Source organism: Pollicipes pollicipes, unplaced genomic scaffold (genome assembly GCF_011947565.3).
Source record: "Pollicipes pollicipes isolate AB1234 unplaced genomic scaffold, Ppol_2.1 Scaffold_3216;HRSCAF=3773_pilon_pilon_pilon, whole genome shotgun sequence".
Lineage (NCBI taxonomy): Eukaryota > Metazoa > Arthropoda > Thecostraca > Pollicipedomorpha > Pollicipedidae > Pollicipes > Pollicipes pollicipes.
This window is the reverse complement of record NW_023596251.1, coordinates 4,343,759-4,353,034: the sequence shown is the minus strand read 5'-3', so window position 1 is coordinate 4,353,034 and position 9,276 is coordinate 4,343,759.

Genomic DNA, 9,276 nt, shown 5'->3' with positions numbered 1-9,276 from the left:
CAGCGTAATCATAGCAGCCACTGACAAACATCTTCAGTACGCAGCCATAGCTGGTGGGACACTCGCCAATCCAACCACACCGGGCTTCCCCACGCGCGGAGATTCATCCACCAGCGCCAGGTTACCGAGTACCTGTCAAATAGAATAACCTACCTTGACATGTTTATATCATTTTCAGCCTCTGCGAATGCGGAAGCCCAAAACTCACAATCTAACCACAATCATAATCACAGTCCACTCAGCCGCCGCTGCCCGCCGGGATGACAGCGGACGGCCAAGAGGAAGCCTGTCGAAGCGAGGACGCTGACTCGTCGTCCCCCTATCGACCACCGTTGGTCGCGATAGTTTACCGGCGTGTAAAAACAAATACGTGGGACCGCCATTTTCTTTTACAATACAGCAGAACATAGCAAGCAGGATGTGGGTACGCCGATATCCAGCCCATCTGCGTTGCCCTGCAACGATCGGAAATGTCACCTTCACGTGGTTCTTTCCCGACCTTCAGCACCAAGAGACGCTTTCTCGGATACGACTCCTGTAAGAGATCAAAGGAAAAATAAAATGCCGAAGGTCTGTAAGGGATCAAAGGAAACAAGCGCCAGGGAGGGGGCGGGGATGCGAACGCCAGGGAGGGGGCGGGGATGCAAGCGTAAAAACCCACGGGGGTGGTGTGTGGCTCGCGGACACGCCGCCGGCGAACGGTTCCCGCTGGGGTGGTGGGCGGCTCACGGACACGCCGCCGGCGAACGGTGCCCACTGGGGTGGTGGGCGGCTCGCAGACTCGCCGCCAGCGAACGGTGCCCGCTGGGGTGGTGGGCGGCTCACAGACACACCGCCGGCAAACGGTGCCCACTGGGGTGGTGAGCGGCTCACGGACACGCCGCCGGCGAACGGTGCCCGCTGGGGTGGTGGGCGGCTCGCGGACACGCCGCCGGCGAAGGGTGCTCATTCCGTGAAGGGAAGCCGGAAGCCATGTGCCAGATGCTGAAGGTGCTTGCCACCGGGTCCGCCGAACCGACCTTGGTATTGATCATAGGGCGTCAGTTGTCAGTTGTTGCATCAGTCTGGAACTGCTCTGCACAAAGGCGATAGATACGGCAGTAACTGATTCAGGGTACTACTTGACGGCGTGACGCCTGAGCTCGAGGCGTCGTCTAGAGCACGCGTCCGACGCTACAAGTTCCCACAACCAGCTGTTCGGAACGGAGGGAGATCTCACCCCCTGCATGAGGTGTGACGGGAAGAACAGTCTGTAGCAGGAGGCTCCGGCCGGGGTGGACCGCACAGAAGGCGACGGAGCACCCAAGGACTCCTCATTCGCTCCACGCCACCCGATGGGCGCACAGTATGCCTCCGATGCCTGCGGGGGGGGGGGGTCTGCGAGGTCTCACCAGCCAACCTCGGCGGACAGGAGGTGAGGGGTGATGCCTCCGCTGCTGGGGACACCGCTTGGGGCCGCCACCCGCCCCGCAGCAGCCACTGTGACCGGCGGAAGCCGCCAGGCCGGCAGAATACGATCCCACCGGACACAAAATCGCGGGGACCAGGTGACCTGAGTCTTCATCAGTTAATGCGGTAGGGCAAAGGTCATGCCATCTGGAATCTCCATCGGCAAAGTAGGGCAAAGGTCATGCCATCTGGAATCTCGGGTTTCCTCTCCCCGATGGGACATCCGGCCTGCGACTCAAACATTATCATCTGTCTGCAAGGTCACAGTTCCACAGTTTCTCTTGTCGGCCGGCGTGCGGAGATAAAACAGCACACGCAGGAGTCCGCCGGGCGGTCCCATCCCCTATCAACATTAAAAACATGCCGACACGCCGCGAGCAGTTTCCTATCCCTTGCATCCGAAACCGCCCGTTGTATTTGGAGTTATGACAGGACAAGTAAGACCTTGGGCTTATGGCATGCAAATTGCCGCCATGATCGGTTTGTTGACGCCGCGCTTTAGGGTTCAGAAACATTTAGTTTTTAAGTCGTGAAATAGTAGATTACGTCCCGGGAATTCGCTGGCGACCACTTCTGAACCAATCCGTTCTCTGGATTACGAGATGAGATCATAGGGCGGAGGTGGGGGGCGAAGCTTAGAAAGGCCCCCACAAATCCAGGTTACCAGGAGTGGCACAGAGAGATATGTCCCGCATGAATCATCAGATCCCGCAGCCGTGTTCAGCCGCCACATGGCGTTTTAGCCCGTCTGTGCACGTAAATACCTTCTTTGGAGGAGGTCCCTGGAAGTGGATAGGACCAGACCACATCGCATCGCCCCATCTGTGCGCCTTTTCTAGCCGGAACGATGCAAGGACAACAGCCGGGGGGGGGGGGGGGGGGGGCAGGGCAAGCGCAGTCACCGACCAACGGGGGATGGCCGGGCGCGGCGCCTTACATCGCTCTCACTCTGGCCATCACCAGCCGTCCTTGCCGACCAGCGGGGGATGGCCGGGCGCGGCGCCTTACATCGCTCTCACTCTGGCCATCACCAGCCGTCCTTGCCGACCAACGGGGGATGGCCGGGCGCGGCGCCTTACATCGCTCTCACTCTGGCCATCACCAGCCGTCCTTGCCGACCAACGGGGGATGGCCAGGCGCGGCGCCTTACATCGCTCTCACTCTGGCCATCACCAGCCGTCCTTGCCGACCAACGGGGGATGGCCGGGCGCGGCGCCTTACATCGCCCTCACTCTGGCCATCACCAGCCGTCCTTGCCGACCAACGGGGGATGGCCAGGCGCGGCGCCTTACATCGCTCTCACTCTGGCCATCACCAGCCGTCCTTGCCGACCAGCGGGAGATGGCCGGGCGCGGCGCCTTACGTCGCCCTCACTCTGGCCATCACCAGCCATCCTTGCCATCCGATGCTGTACTTCACAACTGCGCTGACGTGGGCTCGGGCTCCGCGTACCCGCGCGTCCCCGCGTGCTTCTGCCAGACGCCTTGTATGCACGGGGAATGCAGTATGAAGAAAAGCGTGGTGGTGTCCGTACAAACTTTGCTCAAATAGCATTAAGAAAAACATGTTTCACCTTTTTAAAAATGGAACATGACGCGCGTCATCGGGCCCCTTTTATGAAGCGTCAGCGACCGCGCTAAGCCATATTAGCGCCCACGGTCATGGTGCAACCGGGATTTGAACCCGGGTTTCCCCACATGGGGGTCTGAGGCGCTAACCACTCGACCATATTATGCCACCTGGAGAAATATTTCATGATTTGGCCACAAAAAGACGTTTACTCAGACAGCTTCATGCCCCAACTTGTCTGAAGATGAGCCACCCACGGCTTCTGTCAGAGTGACTGGACCAATCGCCGTCTCTTGTCCACCTGAGTGCCATACTCGCCTGTTCCGTTTCAGCTGCTGGCTGACGTTTAAGATTGACATCTTTCAGTTTGCTCCAAAACCATCCAAAGCCCCTTTGTCAACACCATAATGCGCGGCAAAAACGTTGCATTGAGCACAGATAAATCACGTGAAGCATTACCAAAACACACCTGTGCCATTCATGTGTGTATGGCTTCCGGGAACTCAAATACCATTCTTTGCAGAAGTTTCGGTAGCAGGTTGGTGCATTTGCTGCCCATTTTTGGGGTGTCGCAGTTAGCAATTGTGCTTCGCATACGTTTGCTTCGAGAAATTGGATGACACACGACACATGACGCAAATGTACTCATTACGCCGGCACTGTCACTTTGTGCTTCGAGGAACCGGGTAGCATCCGCCACGTTGAGCTTCACCAGTTGCCAATGACCCGTTCGCACACAGATCACGTTTAGCTCCGCCTTCTCTGGTCGGTTTTCCACGATCCCCGTCAGTGATCACCAGCCAGTGGCGATGTTGGTCAACTCTGCGCGCGCTCTCGCGCCACGGCCACTCACGCTGTCTGAAATAAGCTAGCGCTGCTGGCCAGGTCCCTCCAAACACTGACAGCAGCGGTTCGTAGAACACGCCGTCTGCAGGCAGCCCGAGGATCCCCGGCGTCGCATGTCCCCCACCGGCCGCTCTCCGAGGCGCCTCCCGCCCGCTTTCCGAGGCGCCTCCTGCCCGCTCTCCGAGGTGCCTCCCGCTCGCTCTCCCAGGCATCTCCTGCCCGCTCTCCGGGGCACCTCCCGCCCGCTCTCCGAGGCACCTCCCGCCCGCTCTCCGAGGTGCTTCCCGCCCGCCGCCCGCTCTCCGAGGTGCCTCCCGCCCGCTCTTCGAGGCACCTCCCGCCCGCTCTCCGAGGTGCCTCCCGCCCGCCGCCCACTCTCCGAGGTGCCTCCCGCCCGCTCTCCGAGGTGCCTCCCGCCCGCTCTCCGAGGTGCCTCCCGTCCGCTCTCCGAGGTGCCTCCCGCCCGCTCTCCGAGGTGCCCCCCGCCCGCTCTCCGAAGTGCCTCCCGCCCGTTTATTAGATCAAAGGCGGGAGAGCCTGATAAGCGGCTGTTCGGAGCTCAGAGCGCCACGGACGGGCCCTGGCAGCTCGTCCGACGCTTGTAGTCCCACGAATTCCTCACATTTCTGCTCAGGTCGTCAGAGGTTGGCACGCGGCCTTCTAGTTTCTCGTAGTCCTCTAAGTTTCCCAGTGCTAGCCAGGGCGTCTCGCAGCCCCTCAAAGGTCACCGCCGCGCGCTATAGATTCTTCGCTGCTGACCAGCAATCCTATTTTAAGACATCCGTCAGCAGCCTGGGTATTTCCAGAACCCAGCAGCGTCCCACCAGTCACACCGTAGCAGTGGTGGTGCGTGTTTTGGGTCGGAAATACCTACGAGACGAGCTGACTCAAGCTACAGTTCTTCGCGCCCTGCTGGATAATCAGTGCGCGGTTCCCTGGTCGATTTCGCTACATCGGCACTGCGCATTTAAGTTCGGTTTAAATGAAACCGAAGGCACGTTATTCGGCGCTGACGCATCCGCTTGTGAAGAAGCGCCTACTGTTTCGGAACCGGCGTAAGCATTTTTACCATTCGTGCACTTATGCCAGCAGATACGTACCTTCGAATTGAATTCAGTACCGTCCAAAAGAACCTGACGTGCCACCAGAAGCACGATGCTATTATTTTGCGCTCCACTTAAACCTTCAGTGCCTGTCAAACTCCTTCGGGATTCACTGCTCTTCATTGACTGCGCCCTGTGCCGGAAATAGCACAACCGAATCAACAGCGCTCCACTTGATTGAAAACATTGATACTAGACGTTTTTACGAAGGATTACGGCGCAAGGCTTTGTCAAAAATCTTCCAGCATTTCTTTACTAGCCACACACCTTTTACCAGCGACTTTCGGCCACAAAAAATTCGCAAAGAACCAAAACCATAGTTGTAGAGTCGCATTATTTGATAAAATTGCGGTTAGATGGCTGTATGCACAATGCTAATTTCATGCACGGGCCTGACGCCAAATCACTTCCTACACAAACTTTGAAGAACAAAATCATTGGCATCTCTGACGCAGTCGCGACGAAACAAGCTTATATATCGTTGTAGCGTCCCTGTTCACAGATATGCAGTACTCACAGAGCATACAATCCTTACAGAGCTTATTTACAGCCCTTACAGAGCTTACAAGGCTTAAACATTTTAACGTCATGCAAGACGAATGGTCCTTGAATGAAATAATCCTGAGAGCTCGCCCTGTTCCACACAGCACCGATGTAAACAACAGTGGTGCAGCCAGTATCCAACGCCCTCGACCAATTCACATTACTGGTTGCCGGGCCTGGTATTTTTTCTAGAATTTGATGAACTAAAGGCATGGGCATGGTCTATAAATAGTCTCGCTTAATATAACAAACTTAGTCTTGGCTGGATTCACGTTGTTTGCCTATTGCATGTAAATGAAACGATCTTTTCCTTGTCGCTTGCTTAGTATATACCAAAACCGCCTAGAAGCATTTTTGACAAAATTTAAACAAACTTTTCAGTGCATCAGACCATCATGAAAATGGCTGTGGTGCATTGAGTGCATAATCTATTCCTGCCTGTAGTTATAAACTTGCTTCCTCGAGTGACATTATTAAAAATAGCCTCGTTTACATCGCCAGCGGCTCTAGGCTCGCCCCTTGGTGTCCAGACCACTTTCCTGAGCAAGGATAGCTCGCGCCGTTCCATGGCGCCACTTTTTTCTATGACAGCGAAAAGATAGCCATGTCTGAAGAACAGCATGATGAACATCCCGACGATGATGACATCTCACATGATCTCATGCCGCCGCTCAACATTAATTTTTTAAGCAGCCTGTCCGTTACGCGGCCCCCATGCAGAGTTGTTTTGAGCGCCGGCTGTGTTCCCCTATCGCCTAACCCAATCGAAAAACCTCACCGCGTGCATTTCGCATCGCTATGATGCTTAAAATCGACATCAGCTCGGTACTCGAACATATCACCAGGCGGCCACTCTGGGCGCCTGAGCTGAGCTTGCGCGCTCCGCAGCACCAGCGCATGACACGCTGGCCAGGGATCGGGAGGGACGGCCCCAGCCGCCAGGGATGCGGTACTCACGCAGACCGGCCCCAGCCGCCAGGGATGCGGTACTCACGCAGACCGGCCCCAGCCGCCAGGGATGCGGTACTCACGCAGACCGGCCCCAGCCGCCAGGGATGCGGTACTCACGCGGACCGGCCCCAGACGTCAGGTGGTGGTGGTGGTGATTTGGTTTTTAAGGGCGCGTCAGCATCGGGGCCATTTTGCGCCCACCCCCAGACGTCAGGGATGCGGTACTCGCGCAGATCTGCTCCAGCCGCCAGGGATGCGGTACTCACGCAGGCCGGCAGCGGCCAGCATACACGACCGACCTCTGTGCGGCACGAGCGTACTAAACTTTGGCTCTTTCATCCCCACCACATGTCTGATACCACATTTATAAAGCTTAGTTTTTTAAGGCTAAAGTAAGACCGTATGTCTGTCTGTATGAGGACATCCTTTTTTAGCCGGTCGCGCGGCGCCAGCGGCTGTGCGGATCTGCGTGACGTTCGTACATACGACAGTGCTCCACCTCCGTGACGTCCGTACACACGACAGGGCTCCACCTCCCTGACGTCCGTACACATGACAGAGCTCCACCTCCGTGACGCCCGTACACACGACAGAGCTCCACCTCCGTGACGTCCGTGCACACCACAGGGCTCCACCTCCGTGACGTCCGTGCACACCACAGGGCTCCACCTCCGTGACGTCCGTACACACCACAGGGCTCCACCTCCGTGACGATCCAAGACAAAACGTCACGCTCGTCCTCTACCGGTGTCAGTTATAGTGCGTGCCAGAGCGGGGCGTGTGCGGTTCACGCCGCGCCAGAGCGGGGCGTGTTCAGTTCACGCGCAACTTACCCTGACTTGATCGCAACAATGCTAAAGCTCACGCAACATGCCAGTACGCTACGGACTGGGTTATTACCAAACCAGTTCCCACCGAACCGTTGGCTAATACGGCGCTAAGTCGCAGACCCCGCTGCTAGGCGTCGCCGGATGTACATGCTCCACATTCGGTTTCCGAAGTTTTTGTCCATGTTAGCGTAGACTTGACACGCTCGACTTCATGTGCGAGACGCTGCGCATCCTTCTGCTGCGGCGCAGTTCGTAAAATATACATCGGTGCCGAAGAAGTTCGTGTTGTCCACAGTCTGACGACCATTCCAGGTCTGAAATGAATCCGGCTGGACTTCGCTGCGCAGGTTTGATTCGACCGTAGTGAAATAAACATGGCTGGAGATGAGACAAACTAGTTCAACTTCACGGCGCCATACTTGGTTGTGCTCCCCTGAATATGCCGGCGAGACAGTCCTGTTCTGAGTACCTAGCTCACATCGATTTGAGTGTCACAGCAAAGCAAAATGCAAAACATGAAGTTTTAAAACCAAATCAAGTGACACAGGGACGTAACGTGGGCAAAAAAGAGCTCTGAATGAGGTGTGCCTAACAAACAAGCGGCCCAAATATTTTTTTACACTGGTAAGCGGCAGCATGAGGTCACGTGGTATGTCATCATCATCAGGCTGTTCTTCAGGCTGTCCTTCAAACATGGCTATCTTAATCGGCATCATAGGCAAGTAGTACCATGGAACCGTACAAGCTAACCATGGTTGGCGAAATGCTCTGAACGTCAAAGTCCGGGTGGAGCCTCGGAACTCTCCGGCGCTGTGAACGGAGTCATTTCTGAAAATGCCCCTCCAGGAGGCAAGTTCACAACTCCCGACAGGGGCGCATCCTGGGAAGCGCAGGAGCAGGAGCGGGAGCAGGATTAGGAGCGCAGCCTGGCCTCCGGCGGTGACGCACGGCGGCGAAGCAGCAATCGCTCTGAGCGCAGCGTGCATCAGTGGCCCCTTCGGACGCAGCACTCGCGAGATCGGGGGAGCTCGCCCCACCGGCCCCGCCTGAGCCTCCCGTCTGACCATCCGATGACAGGCCGTTTCCAGACGAAGGCCGGCTCCGGCGCCGAGCGGCCGTTCCGGGAAGGCCAGCGCCGCTGGCGTCCGGTGTTTACAGCAACGCAGCCGGTTCGGACATGGGCGGCGCCGACCGTGACCTCGCCTGCAGCGCCGTCCGCCGGCGTCCACCGGCGTCCCCGGCGCCGTGCGCTACCCGTCTGCAGGCCGCGCCGCGCCCGGCCGGCTTCCGATGGTGCTGGGTTCGATTCCCCGCAGTGCCCGCCCTTCCTGCCGGGGTGGCTGACCGGCGACGCCATGTGTGTCGCCGCAGGATCAGCATTCCCCGGAAATCTGGAGCTTTTTCCCTCGCGACAGGAGTTCGCCACGCTCACTCCGCGTCTCGAGCACCGCCGAGCTTGCAGCGGACGATCAGCTGGAGATTTTCTACCCAGGCCGCGCCGGAGCTGAGCGGATGTTTCGAGCGGACTTGAAATCGGTCCGTTCTCCTGACATTCTCCTGACAGGTCGAGCCGACACACCACGATCAGGTTATGGTCGCCGATAAGACAGCAACGCCGCTTTACCAGTGAATGCCGTTGCCATCTGGCCAAGCAACGACCCCCCGCACAGAAAGGCCCTGGACTGCCCTGGACCGCAGCCGGCGCCACCAGCAGCAGGCTCGCCCTCCCTCGCCCACTCGCAGCACCCCTCGGAAATGCTGAGCAGTCTTCACGTGCGGGAAATGCCGCCTTAGCCGAGAGATGGCAGCCGGTGGCACCTGCAGACCGCAGACGGCAGACGGCAGGGCCAGCGGTCCAGGCGCGGTGGGGCGGCCCGGCCGGCCGACCTCCGGCCGCGCCGGCGGCGCCTTCTGGGAACGCCGGCGCCCTCCGCTGCCGCCGTGCAATGGGGAGAGCTGGGCCGACCGCCGAGGGGGAGCCGGAC